This window comes from Pseudopipra pipra, chromosome 14 (assembly GCF_036250125.1).
Source record: "Pseudopipra pipra isolate bDixPip1 chromosome 14, bDixPip1.hap1, whole genome shotgun sequence".
Taxonomy (NCBI): domain Eukaryota; kingdom Metazoa; phylum Chordata; class Aves; order Passeriformes; family Pipridae; genus Pseudopipra; species Pseudopipra pipra.
The window spans coordinates 13,284,618-13,300,594 of record NC_087562.1 but is presented as its reverse complement, the minus strand read 5'-3'; the positions used below and the strand labels follow the sequence as shown (position 1 = coordinate 13,300,594).

General features: G+C 40.7%; 1 long non-coding RNA gene across 4 annotated transcripts; it reads left to right on the top strand.

The window, feature by feature from the left end:
* The first annotated feature begins 581 nt into the window (after positions 1-581).
* Positions 582-15,745, top strand: LOC135422157 (uncharacterized). 4 transcript variants are annotated; one of them, XR_010434350.1, is made up of 7 exons: positions 582-1,116; positions 1,593-1,649; positions 4,699-4,759; positions 6,446-6,611; positions 6,830-6,964; positions 13,324-13,533; positions 14,420-15,745. It is a non-coding gene; the product is annotated as an uncharacterized LOC135422157 (long non-coding RNA). The 4 variants fall into 4 exon arrangements; XR_010434353.1 differs by having other exon boundaries at positions 584-1,116; positions 13,399-13,533; XR_010434351.1 differs by lacking the exon at positions 4,699-4,759 and having other exon boundaries at positions 589-1,116.
* The last annotated feature ends 232 nt before the right edge of the window (positions 15,746-15,977 follow it).

Here is a 15,977-nt window from a genome sequence, read left to right as displayed (position 1 = left end):
CCCCTCGCGGCTGAGGCGAAGGCGTCGCTCCCGCCGCCTCGGACCCCCGGTCACCGGGAGCCGCGGGGCCGGACCCGCCTCGCACCCGCCTGCCTTTCTCGGTCGAGGGAGGGGGGACGATACAATTACATTTATTTTTTTTTAAATCTATTTTGTTTTGTAACTTTCGCATTTCCCCAACCCTAATGCTCTCGCCTCTGTCCCCAGCGGGACGGACGCGGAGACAGCAAGGGGCGGGGGAGTGTTTTAAAACGGGCAGGCCGGGGCAGGAGCTCCCTGTGTCGCCGTGGAGGCGACACCGATGCCGCCCCCCTCCCTCCCTCCCTCCCTCCTTCTCTCCGGGGCTCCGTCCCGGCGGCAGAATCCACAGCCCTCCAGCTGGGCACAGGCTGAGACCTGCCGGGCAGCCCCGCTGCAGGGCCGGGGCTGGAAGGGAAGGGAAGGGCCGGCCAGGCAAGGCGCGCTCTGCTCGCTGGCTTCGGGGAGACGCGGCAGGAGCAGGGCTGGTGAGGGGGCGCCGCCCGCACTACACCACACTACAGTGCCCGACGTTGACTACACCACACTACACTGCACTACAGTACCCATCAGTCCGCGGCCCCGCCAGTCCCGCCCCCGGCCGTCCCGGCGCATGAGTGGCTGTGCCCCCGCCGGCGGCGGGCGCTCCGCTCCTCGCACGGGCCGGCCGAGCTGTCCCTCAGCGCGGGGTGTGGAGGGGCGGCGGCGGCGCGGGCCGCGCTTGCCGGGGAGTCCGGAGGCGGTGCTGACGGGACGGCGCGCGGAGGCGCTGCGGGCCGCTCCCGACCTGCGCCAGCCCGGCTGGGCTCGGCTCGGCTCAGCCTAGCTCGGCTCAGCTCAGCCTAGCTCAGCTCGGCTCAGCTCGGCTCAGCCCGGCCCGGCCCGAGGTGAGGCAGCGGGGCCGCGGGTCTGACCGCGGGGCGCGGCGACGGCGCTGCCCTGCGCACTGGGGCGCCCCCTGACGGGCGGGGCCGGGTCCCCGAGACAGCGGGACAGGGGGACAGCGGGACACGGGACAGCGGGACACGGGACAGCGGGACACGGGACACCGGGACACCGACCCCGCTCCAGTCGCGGGAGACGCGTTCGGAAGAAGAGGTGGGTGCCGGCACCCTTCTCGGCGATGCTGACTAGCCGCGCTCTGCCTGCTCTCTCTTCTTGCGCCCTCCTTCCCATTTATTTTTGGGGGTTTGTTTGGTTGGTTTGTTTTAATTTATTTTTTTAACGTACAGTGTACGGAGTTTCGTCTCTTTTAAAATCCACGCGGTTCTGCCCCCGTAAGCGGGACGGGTCCCCGGCTCGCACGCTCCCTTTACATGCTCGATCCACACAGGTGTGCACTTTCATCAGTTTTCAGCTGCACGATGTCACCGGTGTTTGTCCCCGGGTTCATTTTGCGATTGCTCTGGAGCGCCGCATTTCTTTTCCCACTCAAAAGCGCTTCTGTCATAATCCTCTGACAATCCCTCTTGTTCGGGGAGTGAGATATCATCTGGTCAAGTTTTATACATTTAACATTCATTTTATATGTGAGTAGAATAACTAACCGCTTTTCCGTGTTCCTTTTTTTGTAGGGAGAAGCAGAAGTTTTAACCATCTTCCCATGGCATCTGACTTTTTTGAGGAAGGAGGTAAGGTTAACGTCATGTAAAATTACCCTCTTTATTTCTGATGTTCCACTAATCTTTCTTCTGTAGGCGCACATTTTGGAAACTGTGGTGAGTTCATGCATAGTTTCATGCATTGCAACATAATACCAGAGCTGATTAATAAACGGTAGTGATAGGACTCTTATGCCGCCAGGATTGTAAATGTCTGTCAAACTGACATTCTCGCTACATTATGCCACTATTATATTCTTTGCAGTTTTAAAAGAACTGTAGATAATTATTCAAGATATTGAAACATTTAGTTTATAGTGCTATTGCTGTGGTTGTCACCTTCACTTTATATCAAATTTGAGACTCATTTCTTAAGGATGTCTCTATTTTCTGCTTTATTTGCACATTGATAGCTCTGCTGAATGACTAGTCACAGCAACTTTTTCCTCTGATAGGCATATTAAAATGTGAAAGCCTAAGACTAATCTGCTTTACAGGACTTTTGAGCTATGTGGTTGAAGGGAAATAAGTTTGTTTCAAGACCGTTGTTTATGTTGTTCTGTCAGTTCTGTTAACAAATGTGGGGCTTAAGGATGCATTTGTTGCTTCTCTTCATTTTTACTGAAGGTAGGTACATTCGAAGGTATAGATGAGTTCTTGGTATCAGGAGACTGAGTACTGTGTAGCTGCCAGTGAAACTATATCAGTGCAAATTGATATTAAATTTCTGGACTTTATATATTTTTCTCATAATTTTTTGACAGATAAATTATTAGGTCAATAGAAGAAACATTTACCCTTAAAATCTTGCTTAATGATGGGAAGTGCATTCTTAACTTTATTTAAATAAAGGCATGTGAATTTAAATTCTGCTTATATAAATAAATAATTAAAATCACTATTTTTATGATCTTCAGTCTGATGGGCTAGTCCTGCAAGGCTGTTTGAAAGGATCTTTGGTTAGTTTACTAGTCGGACTCCAGTAGGGTTTTTGACAAGAGGGCAACTTGGATTTGAGATGCCTGCACAAAATATGACCCAAAATGTAGTAACATTTGAATTTGCATATTTGTTTTTCTACACTGGTTTCTTTTGCATAATTTCATTTAGGGTATACAAACATATGTGGCACAGCATAAAATAGCTTAATAAATTAGTGCATGAGTATATAATAGGGATCAGCTGTGAATATTTTCTTTCTGGGAGCAGAAAAAGAAGCAGACGGGTCTTTAAAATAACAGCAAACTGTATTTTAAAAGTACAGCCATTGGTAGACTCTAACTGTGAGTGGTTTGGTTCCAGGTGGCTTGTAGTGAATGGAGTTAAACTTGGATATCTTGGATATGATACACCTTAATTTAATTACTTTAGTAGCTACTTTCTGCTGAAACTTTAAAATCTAACGATCCCGCTTTTATTGCAGTCTTTAAAGATCTAATCGTTCTTGTGTGTGTCTGAGATGTAAAACTTAGTGCAAGGAGAGGCAACAGATTGGTTCCGTCATACGATTTTGTTGGTTTTTTTGAGAGTACTTAAAAGATTATGATGGATAATGCTGTCTTGCCAAAGAATGCCGACACAGGTGTTCATCATTATCTTAATTAAGATCCTGAGAAAATGTCATCTTTCGGCATGAATTATGAAGGGAGATGCATTAGGAGATCATTTCAACTTTTTTTTTTTTCTTTTTACAAGCGTAGATGAGAAGGAGGCTGTTTTCTCAAAACCTTTTTGATATTTCTTTATCAGAGTACCTGACCTTAGACACTTACTGAATAATTTGTTTCTCCAATTCGATTTGTGAATATATTACCAAGAGATCTGTAAGGGAATCCTCTTAAAAAAATTTTAAAAAGTAATCCCCCTCCCATATATTGTGTTTTGTATAAGGCTGGCCTATAAAAAGAAACCCCTGAGACTCAGATGGAAATTGCTGCTGGAAGCATCTGATAAGAGATGTTTTATACACTATATTTAAAAGTGTTAACTCATAACAGAGAGAAATAAATACGCGTGAATATTCATTTTTTTTAATTAGGCATGAAGAGAAAAAAATTTTCTCATCTTTGCACTACCATGGAAGTAAAACTAATTAGCATGCAAAGAGGAGGGAGGGGCTTGTGTCTTTCTATGTTAAATCAGTACATTATTAACTGAGCTGGAGCTAAAAAAATGTATGTAAAATATTGGCTGTAAAACTTAGGGACACTTTCCTGCAGATACTGCTGCTGGCTTCCCTAGGATGAAGTGCTGGGAGTTACAGGGTCAGTGAGAGCAGTGGAAATGCTGGTGTTTTGTGGCTCTTAGCCTAGGTGAACAGTCTTGGGAAGAGCTCTCTCTGCAAGACACCCTCCACTGCTCTGCTGTTCCTTTTGCCTGCACTTACTTTGCCCAAGATGCTCCTTGTTCACACTCTGTGTTTGTGGTCTGAGATATAAACTTGTGAACACCTGGAATAACTCTTCTCTTCTGTGTCTAGCAATTGGGTATTAGTTACCTTAGATAAAGTTTTGTTTTTCTTTCAAGCCTTTCTATGTAAAGTAATTTTTTGTCTGCTAGAAGGAACCCAATTATCAGTCTCAGTTGTTTTTTTTTTTAAATTGCTTCAGCAAACCTTTTTAGTGAGTGGAATAAAACACAGAAGTGCAGCTGGCAAGCCTTTTAAGCACCTAGTTATTGTATTGAACATGTAACTCCAAAGATCTTGACAGTATTGTGGGAGAACCTGAAATTGTATTTCAGTTTCCTTGAAGTTTCCTGTAATTAACTTAAATGGCATTATTTGCTTGAATTTGTTGGCATAATATGGACTAAGTTAGGAATGTCTTTAGAGTTTATTTTACTTACAGTTCCATGGACATATGCAGAAAATAGGCTCTCGGTGAAAAATGAAAAACTGTTCTTTCATGTCTGGAACAAGTTTTTCACTTAAAGCAAACTGCATCTACTCTTAGTTGGCCCTTATAACAAATGAAGAGCAACTCAGTGGGAAGGATGGCTGTGGCTCCCCTTGCCATTTTATGGGACGTGTGTGTGCCCATAGTTTCCCATATGGTGGCAAATTCCCTTTTGAATGCAGGTGCTGCAGCATGGTGGGAGCTCCTGTAGCTGGAATCTGGCCTCCCGTGTGGGTGTTAGAGGTGGGTGACTTTTAATAGCAGTGTTGTGTTCCAAAGGTTTTGTGCTTTATCTGCTTTACTTACATATATTTGCAGTCCTTATGGCTGGTGTTTGCAAGAGCTCAGCGGTACCTCTCTGAGGAGGAACATAGAGCCAGGTAGACTTTCTAACCCTACACCCAAATAGTTCTTTTTTGCAGTTAATAATTTCTGGGTTTTATTAATATTAGAGCTTTTTAGTTTCTGTCCCTTAATGTGGATAATGCAAATGTGAATGATTCTTGAAACTGGTTTTTTTTTCAGATTAACGTGTGTATTTGTAGAGCCAGAATAATGTGGGTTTTTTAATACATAAATCATTGTTTGAGGGGAAAAAAGCAAAGCAGTTGGACCTTTCAAGGTGAATATGGATTATTATAACAGAGTTTATGGTACTAATAAACTTGAGACTGGTCACTCTTTTACTCTTCCTGAAGGAGATGCATCTTCCTGAGCAACTTCTTTTTTCACAACGGAGCAAAACCTAGCTCCTTCTTTTCATAAGCACATATTTTTTGCAATATTTCTTAGCATTTTGAGCACAGATCAAGAACATAGCATTTACCTCTGAAATAATCTCTGCTGACACCTACAGAAATTTTCATGCCCTTCAGATTTAATTTTATATAGAATAATGCATGGTATAATATGTAGGTCCTCTGTTTTCAATTAAGCTGTATTAGGTAACTGTGCTCTTCTTTCATATCCCATAGCAAACTATCAATATCCAGATGGCAGTGTGTTGGAATAAAAGATAGCTACAGGCTTGGCTGCTACTGTAAAGCCAAGAACTAACATTTTAGCCTGTGTGATAAATAAAACCGAGGCTGAGGCTCTTGGTGTATTGGAGTTGCACTAAATAATTCTACAGCACAGTTTATTACTGGTTTCATTGGATAATATGCAGCTGTAAAACCTGCTTGAAGCTTTTATTAAGAATACTCTGTCATTATAAAAAGGTGCCTACAACTTCTTTATGGCATTGGCAGTGCAAGAATTACTTTGTTTGTGCTGGCTTGCTGGCTGTTGTCTAGGAAGGACCTTACTGTATCCCAGCTTCTGTAGACATTAGGTTTCATGAATGTCTCTTGAGAAGAGGGACAGCTCTGTAGAGCCTGGGTTTCAAAGGTTATTTTAAAGGTATTTTTTTTCTCTATGCTTTTTCTTAAGTTTATTTCAGTATTTAATTTATTGCTTTGGTTAGAATTCAGCTGATATTCTCTGTAGTATAAACTGTGCTACTGTGTCCCTGAGTGAAACTCAAGCTGAGGTCACCCGGATAGATCTTTGAGAGGAGACAGCAGAAGGGCTGAGAGACTTTTATACTGGCTGAGAAAGGGTTGGGAAGACTTGGTAGAAGGCAAGGGACTAGACCTTTTCTTCTTCTGTTTCTGGCACATCCCATGACCTAGATTTGTTCATGTAACTTCAGCCTCAGTTTACCTAACTGGAACTCTCTGCTTGTCCCACACGTGTTCAGATTTAAATTGGTGTCCGTGCTCATATAATTGTTAGACTGTTGTGCTTTTGAGCAAGAGCAAGTTATTAATGCTGTTACTGATTCGTTAGCTAAATGCCATTAAATTTTTATGTTCCACAGATCTTTGATTTCCGTAGGCACCGCTTTGTGGTGAGCCTCTCCACATGTCTGCATTTTTGTCTTTATAGAATGCACCCAAGAGCAGAAGCAGTGAGGTTCACAGTGGGGAAAATGAACCCAGCAGTCCATCCTATCCCATACCTGCCTGAGTATGGGAAGAGACCTCATACAAGCCAGAATGCATCTGGGCTTGCAGCTCTTTTTAATCATATTAAGTCCTGTTCAGAGTTAATGGTAAGTAGTCTGCTTTTTGTATGTTACGATTCATTAAACAAGTCATTACAGTAGTGGCACATTCCTTTTGGTAGTAGGTTCAGTCTCTAACAAAATCCAAAATTAATGTTTCCCCATACATCAGCTTTAGTCCTGTTTCTGTTGAGAAGATCATGCAGTGCAGGTGATAAGAACTGTAATAAGTATGCTCTTCTTTTCTTTCTATTTTTGTCCTCCAGGTGAGCTCAGTGAGATGAGATGGTCTCAGCAATGCTGAAGAAGAGATGAAGAGAATTGGAAGGCAGAGCTATTTCAAAACAGGATTCTTCTTCTTTCCATAATGCCCAAACATGAAGACTTTTAAACTTCTTTAGGTAGAGTATTGCTAATAGTGTAATATCAATTATGTTGCATGATGTAATATTACATTGCTACGTTGTTTGGTGATCATGTGGAGGTACATTAAATAAATGAACATATGCCAGTGGCTTAAATGAACATTATGAGTGAGAGTAGTAAATGGAGAAGGTGGGTAATAGAGGAAATGCTAATAGCTTTTTTTAAGCTAACATGTTTTCTTTTTTCAGCTCTTCCATAGCCTGTAATTCTTTTGTTTCTTGATAAAGATGGAATGAAGAAAAACACCTTTTCATTCAAGAAATTGAAGCTAGTTCAACTTCTTAACCAGAAAGACTTCACAGTCCTCTTAGCTGTTACAGCATCTTAATGCTTTGTCCAGCAGAAAATAGCACTTACAGTGCTGACCCATAAACATCTGTAGTGCCACAGCATGTGCTGTTCTTTTTTCTCAGGGCTTCCCTTGTCAGGGAGTGGTTGTGAAATGTCTGTTGTGGCACAGCCCTCTGTGACCTCTTGCAACGAAGGATGGAATTTGTGAGTCCTTTTCTGTCTGGAGCTCCCTCCTGAGCCCAGTAGTTCTCAAATATTGCAAGAAAAGATCTGACAGTGTTGTCTGGGAGATGTGACTGACTTAATTATTATTAACATTTATTAAGTGCCTTACAATGGAGGGGAAGAGTCATTGCCTTCATTTTTACAAATAGGAGAGCTGGCATGTAGGAAGGATGAATCTCTTCTATCTTCTGCAATTCTTGACCCACCTAATTAGGTGATTGTCACAAGAAATAACAGCCTGGCTCAGGGGAATGGCAGTGGGGAGAGATGCCGACACGTTCCGAGTGGCACACTGCTTCTCCCTCCCACCATGGCTTAATGTAGCGAGCACCGTCTTCCCTCCCTGAGCGTCGCTGGCCGGTGAGGAGATTGGAAAGGGCTGAGGAGCCTGAGGCTGTCTGTCGGATAGCTTCATTATAGATCTCACCCAGGGAAAAAGTGAGGTACTGCAACTCATTTCTAGGAGCTACATTTGTTTTTAGCAATTACTCACCCCCTGCCTCCTCCCGCTTCCTTTCGCGATAGGGCGGCCTTTCCCCACGATAAGCTGATCCGCTTCACGGCTGATATTTACACTTAGTTACCCTCTAAGGCACTCACTGTTTCTTCTGGTCTAAGACTTGACTTGTGTTTTTTTTTTTAATAGTTTATTTTGCCAAGAAAGAGAATCTGTCCAGCTGTTACAAACAATAGTGGTTTTGATGTGTATCAATAGTTAGAGATGTGTGTTTTCCATGTAGAAGATAAAGGGACTTAAAGCCTGCTTTAAAAGAAGGCAAACCTTGGAGAGGTTTACTTGATGTACAATATACCCTATTATTTCATTTTTTAAAACAGCATTAAGGGATTTTTTTTCAAGAAAAGAGAAAATAGTTTCATCTTTTTGATTGCATTTTTTTTTCTTAGTCTCACAGTTGTGAGATAAATATTCAGGAGTTGGTAAGGTTAATGTGATTAAAATGAGTATGTGATAACGGGCTCTGCACATTAAAGATTAAGAGCTCAAATTATAGACTCCAGAGTGAAACACTCCATGAGCGTTTGTGAATTTTGTTTGTGCAAGGAATGCAGGCTTAGGCCCATGGTTGCAGTTGCACAGCAGTTTCATCCTGTGTGCTGCTTTTTTGTCATGTCTGATCTGCAGAGAATTCTCTCAAACTCTGTAGTGTCAGGGTGAAAATGTAGTGAGGTGGGGGACAAATGAGGAAATAATTTCAGTCCAAGCATTAGTGTTACTCTATAAAAAAAGATTAGTTTTACACAAATTATTCACATTTACAAAGATTGGATTTATAGCATTCTGACTGCTGTAGTTAATTCTTTATGTATGAATTGATCTTTTATAAAAATGTAGTTCCATATACAACATTTAATCTTTAAATGCAAGTTGAAAATATATTAGCAATTCATTTATGTATATTATATATATATATTATATTATATATGTATATTATATATATATATATATATTATGACTTTATTTCCCCTGTACTCTGCAGTCATTTCCCTACCCTAAAGTTGAATTGTTGTGTGCTTAATGAAAATTAGATGTGAAATGTAATATGTAGGGGACAAAGGAGCCTTGAAATCCTTATTGCTCTTAAAAAGACAAAGGTACCTCAGATAATTCTCCTTTCTTAATCTACTAAGAATTTGATGCATAATTCTGTTACGAGTGATTTGGAGTGAATGAAATTGAAATATTTTTAGAAGTAGTATTAGTACTAGATATTATTGCTTACCTTTTATGAAGCCTTATGAAGTTTTGTTTTAAAATTTAAAATGGTTTGCATTTTGGGAAGCTAATTTGAGTCTCCCATTGAGAAAGAAAAGTGTCTTGGACTTTTGTGGAGAGGGGAGCCTTGCTGTTCTATCTGTAAAATTTGCTAATGTTGCAACCATTGAAATAAAGTGTTTGTTTACATAACAGCAATGGCATTTCTCCTCCTCTTCCTTGTGGTTTTGTCCAACTAGATGTTATGAGTGGCAGTTGCAGTGACTGCTAAGTGTTTAAATGATGACACCATTATGTGAAGTGATTTTGAAATGAGAGATTCCAGCCAAGAATTACATCTGCTCTCATCTCCTTCAAATCATACTCTCTGGCTGTGCAGATTATGATTGATTTGTTTGTGACAGATTGCAGGAAACAGTCATTGATTTTTCAATATTTTACCTTAAAATTATTTACAGTTGTAACCAAGGGGAGGTATTTCCATGGGCTGTCAGCCCCTGAAAGACTGGGATAATATTCCCTGCTCCCTGACAAGACAAATTACCCATAATGAGTGCAGTAGCTGAAGGGTATACTTTTATTTTAAAATATGTCAATAACCCCAGTGACTAAACGAATATTGATTCAGCATAATGAAGCCTGAGTAATGTGAAAATGAGCTCTTCAAGGAGCATGGTAAAGACTTTCTTTTTAGCTTGTAGCAAGAAGCTTTTCATTCTTTACTGTTAGATAGTTGAAATGTGCAATCTTAAACAACTCATCCTTAAACAGTAGTAATATGTAGAATAATGTAACAAAAGAACTTCAGGCATTTTCTGTTTGTTTTTTTTCCCTTCTTTTTTTTTCCCCCAAGTTTTTGTCTTCAATATATTTCAGGAGATCAAACATTTAAAGAGAAAAATGCAAGTTATCCAGGACAGAGATAGAATTACTATTGGTGTAAATGTCTTTTGCAGTAATATTCTTCAGCCAGCCTAATGGCATTTTTAATGTGGATTCTGAATATGGGCATGGAAATATATCTAAATAAACTGTAGATTTGATTTCATGTTATTGACTTCTTGGCATAATGATGCGTGTTCTGTGTGATCGGTCTAATATTCTTGTCCTTTAACAGTTTAGAGTAGCTGGTTTATGAGCACCCAGATGTACTGTGTTATAAAACTTAGTTACCATAGTGCACATTTTTCTTTCTGTACCAAGTAGCACTGCATTTTTCTTACCAAATGAGAATTTTCAAGCAGTGATTCATTTAAATTACAGTAACTTATGCAGTGCCATAGGTGTGGTGTGGAAAAGCATCTAATAGATTAATACGAATGTACTTCAGTTGTTCAGGGTAAGGATTAGATTTAAGGCCATGCTGAGGTACAATTCTTTTTAACATTGAAAGAATCGAACACTAAAAAAAACCCCACCAAACCACCCTATCATGTGAAAGGATCAATTGGTCATTTGTATTCAAGAGCATTGTGCAACAATGGGAAGGCTCTGCAGAGGCACTGGGTATAAATAGCTGTGTAATCCAGACATACACAAAAAGATATCTTCTTGAGGTGTTTTTATATAATGTGTCAATTATGAAACGATGTCATAGCCAGAAGCATTTAGTGAGCATGTTTGGGCACGAAGACGACTTCCCTTATTTTCTGAGGACTGACTTCAATTGCATCCAACTAGCTTGTGAAAATCTTCAGAAGGATGCTTTCCTATCAGCACACAGGTGATTTTTTTCCAAATGTCATTCCTTTAGCACAGCTAAAAAGTATTTCAGGAGGCACTTGAGAACCTGTGGCATTGAGAGTTAAATGGCAACCCTGGAATGCGAGATATGTTCCTGTTTTTACTTTGTTAATTTTCAGAAAAAAATGTGATGTACTTTTGAGTGGGTTACAACTGTAAATAATTGTACTTTTGAGAGGGTTTGTGCACAGCACCTGGGATTTCCAAAATTTTGGAGAATTATTAATGGTGAGGCAGTAATAGACTCAAATATGTAGCCCTGACAACAGGAGACTTTGGGGCTCTTGTTAAATGTTACAAGAGGTCTACAAATGTTCCAATGTTTAATCTTAATTTCCTGCTCGGTGGTATTTTACACATCCCGAGTTCTCTGCCTGTTTTCTTTGTTTCTGTACATTTTATTTCTTTGGCCAACAGCAGGAGATGGGAGGGGAATGCTCTCTTTTGGTAGCTTCCTCACAGTAGCAAGGAAGAGGGAGACTGATCAGGGCTGGGTGCCAGTTCTGATGCAGACTGAAGGGCAAATAAACGTTTGCTTAAACAACATCTCCTTTTCCTGAATAACACTGCATGAGCTCAGTGGTACCAAACTGAATAACAGCAGATACTGCTGGAGGTACTGCTGGCAGCGAAACTAAAGTGGGCTCTGCTTGCAAGCCATTGGCTTGTTTCACTTGCAAGACAGGTAACAACTCTTGCTTTGCTGCTTTTCCCAAAGATGAGTTTGCTTATTAAATGTCTGGCATTCTAGCTCAGGTCTGAACCATGTGCTTGGCACTAAAGGCAAATGGTGTATTCTTGGCTGCAGAAAGCTGACAAATGACTTGCAAGCTTTGTGGGGAATACTGGAGATTCCTGGTACCTTGGAAGCTCTGAGGTTTATTCACATATCTCCTTTTGGTGTTAGAATTGTGACAACCGTGAGTCCACTTTCAGGTGATTACGGAGGAGAAAAAAATAAAAACTCAGACAAAAAACATTCCCAAATAATTAATTGGTTAAAAGTTCTTATGGAATTTGGGATCTCCCAGGAGCAGAACATAAACCCAACTGCTGTTCAGTTAGGTAACAGTAAAAGCGTAAAACGCTGTGAAATGAAGGTCGTGGGTAAGAACACAGTAATCTCCTTTGTGGCAGAGAAGAGGCTGTTGGTAAATCATGAAGGGCTAATATTTACGGGTCATATGTCCCTCCAGGCTTGGCAACTTGCAAATTTTGACCCATTTCAGTTAATTTCAGACCTGACATGAACACAGTGCATCAATATGCTCCTGTAGTGGAAAGGTGATGCGATGTTAATGGTGTGGGTGGTTTTGTGTAACAGTTCAGATCTCTATACCTATTTAATAATCAGATTCCACTGTGAATAAGGTAACAACCAAAACCAATGGTTGATTTTTTAAAAAAAGTTATTATTTTCCTGTTTACTCAGCATCTGTGTTATCTTGCTCTACAGATCAGCCAACCAAAATGAGTTCATAGTTTAAAGAGTGTGGGAGGGAAGGAGTGCATGTTAATGTAGGTGATGGAAATTGTGCTTACTGGCTGAGCCGTCCCCACACTCCCTGCCAATTTGTTTGTTTGAAATCTAAGAACTAGTATATGATGGAACCCAAATCAGAGCAGTCCATGAGTGGGCAGATAGCCCTGTGTAGAATTTGCTAATCTAAATGTCATGATTAGTTGAAAACAATTCTTTGTTCCCTAAACTGCACATGTTGAAGGTGTTATCATTTATGAAAAAATCACTGCATAATAAAAAATGTATTGCATATATTGTGTATATGCAGAATGTCCACGTTTTCTTGGGATGACCCTTTTATGTACTAAAAGCTGTCACTAACTTGAGTGCTGATAGTATCACAGAGTCTCTGATATGCTGGCAAGTGGTTTATGGTGAACTGCAAGATGGAGATAACCCTAAAAAAATATGTGAGGGATCCAAGATGCTTTGAAAGTCTTACCTAACTGCAATGGTTAAAAAGGCATGGCTGACTTTAATGCATGAGTGTTGAAATCCGTGTCTGGAATTATTGAAACAAGTTGAGAAACATGAACAGAATTGATTGTTGATTATTTTCCATTGTAAATGCTGGGAAAAGATGTATTGCGCTTTGCTGTGGCTTTTAAGGAGGGCCCACAGTGTCCTTTTTAGTTTTGTTTTGTTAACTTATCTTTTAATGTGAAGTGTCATTCCCAAAATGAAGTAATGTCCTTGGGCTGGTGGCAACAGCTGGAGTTGCAGAATTCATAAATAATTCAAAGAGGGATAAAGGGTGGGGGATTTTTTTTTTTTTTTTGTCATTTGAATCTTTATTATGTGCACACATTTCATTTTAGGTATGGCATCATTTGAATTCATTCGGTATGATGATTGCAGTGACCTGTCATATTTATTTTGATGTCCCTTCGAAGGACCATATGCTCTGTCCTCAGCATGAAAAATGATGCAAGTTGCTCAGTGAAAGGCAGCGCTGCTCCTGTAGGGATGAAGACCCTCACTTCCCGTTCTCACATCAGTGGATGTACAGCTACACTACAGTAGAGAAGGTGGAGTTGTTATGTCAGTGCAATGACTAAATGGCTGTGTAGTTTAGAGAATGGTGGAAAAAAAGGGCAAAGCTTTTTTGCATCGAGGTACTGTGTGGCATTAAAAACTCAGCTGTCAGTGAGGGCCAGTTGGTGTGAGGAACCTGGCATGTGGAAGATGGAGAAGATTAAAGCCAGACAGAAATCTGCCAAGGTGGAGGTGTGCCATGGTAGCTTTAATGTGGGAATACAATTAATTACTCTGTATGTTGGAAGTGGGGTTGCCATGCACACAGCCTTCCAGGGTTGCATGGGAGTTATTCTGGATATGCCAGGCTCAGATCTTTTTCTTTGCCCAATCCATGTCCTCCTTTCCTCTTGAAGCTGCTTGCTTAGCCAAACAAAATCTTGGATTTTTTGGGGAAAATAGGCAGTTGTAGTTTTCCTCTTCACTAATTCTGTTGTAACCATTGCATCTGGTCCTTCATTTATTTTGGTGGTGTGTTTTTGTTGACAAGAAGTATATTTTCCAGAAGTTACAGAGAAATCTACCAGTCTCAAGTTCAACTATGTCCCATAAGTAATGAACTGCATGATAATAAGTAATGTCTGGTCCCTACTGGCTGACACACATGGCTGATATTAGCAATTCGTAGTTGGTGGGTAACAGGACTTTGTTAATGTTACTTCTGTATGCACTATTAACATGATAGCATTGCAACCACTTTGATATTTTCGTGGTATAAGGTGTAATTGCAGCAGTGAGTGGTGATTTATATGAAGTATGTGGTCCATTGTGCTCATGCCAGTGGCAGAAGGAAGCCAATTAAGTGCAGGTTAGTGAAATAGAGTAACTAGAAGCTGTGAATGTGAATGATAACTGTATGCAAAATTGTTTCTTTTCTAGATCCTGCCATCAATGACTGAGCCTCCCTGAAATCTTCTTATCAGTTACTGCCAAGATGAGAAGGATAACAGGAAGGAGGAGTGCTTAAGTGGCTTTAATGACAGTTAATTTCATCTATTTATCAAATGACAGGTTGTTTTTTCCTCAAAACTCGATTGTCATGACAAGATGCTTTTGCAAGTCATCTTTGTAAAATAAAACTGACAATTTTTAGGCTACAAAGAGCTATTGTATCTTTCTATACAATGTTGTCATTATGGTAAACCTCTGGAAAGTCTTTATTTTTGAAGTAATTTAACTTGCATACTTCATTCATTTATTTGAATGTCTGTTGAATGCTATGTGAAAAGTTTCTTGCCAGAGTTCTTTTATTCAATGGAATAGTTATTCTTACAATGCTCAATTTATTATTGTCTAAATTACTGTTGCCTTAGCCTCCTGCAAAAATGTTTCTTTTTGGTAATTCTTAAACAAATAAGGAATGAATGAGGTTTTGTCCCCCTCGTGTTTTGATCAGCGTATTTTGCCTTTCAGTAAAAGTGTCTTCAGTTTTCAAAATGACACAAAGAAAGGTGCTTTCCTATTTCCCCCCAACAGAACATCTTTTGTGCAATAATTTTTTTAATATGTACACTGCCAAGATGCAATTACTGGAAGGAGAGAGAGAAGCTGTTGGGATTGTCATGTTATGCCAAATTAAGAATTATTAGCTCTTACTTTCTCTGCAATCTCTTCGACTAGAACCTGACCTATTGCGTCTGGCATATACTTTGGCTCAAGTGGAACTAATGTGTCCTTGGAGTAGCATTTTAGAGTTACTTCAGATTCATGTTTTTTTCACAAGTCTGCTTTAAACTGGTGGGATTAACTTCAGAGAAGGCAAGAGATACAGCCTCCTTTGTCAGCAGCTGTGCTGGTTAAAGAAGGAGGCTTCTTGCACGCTTGCTTGCTCGCTCTCTCCAGGAGGTTATTGCCCCTGCTAGGGAAGCAAACTGAACTGCTTCCCTGAGCACACTCAGACTCATTTCAGCCAAAGTTAATCGTGTCATCAAATATTAGTTATCTATCACCCTGGGTCACTTTGATGAAAGGGCAGGGAATACACAGACCAGCTGTGAGGACGGTGTGTCTGGGAAGGGTGGTGTGTTGACAAGAGGGTTGTTGAGGACTGGTCCTGGTGTAGCCTTTTCAGCAGGTGCAGTTTGCATCTCTCGGCTGTTGTAAAAATTGGACGTGTTAGAAAGCTGTGCAGTTATGTCATGTATAATATTCACATTTCATGGATATCTTGGATAATACAAAATAAACCTGTGCTTTTTGACTTACTCCTTCCGTGTGCCAGTGTGAGGGGAGAGATGTGACATAAGTGTGTGTACATGGCAGACACCTATTTCAGGAAAACATATCTGGTCAAGGTACGGGAATGGTACAAATGTTTCCATTATCTAGAGAACACACAGTCGTGCTTTACTCATCAAAGAGGCTGCCTCAGCCAACACATGCCTCAGGAGAACTGCTTTTGATATGAGCTGCCTTGAGTGAAGAGGCGAGAACACCT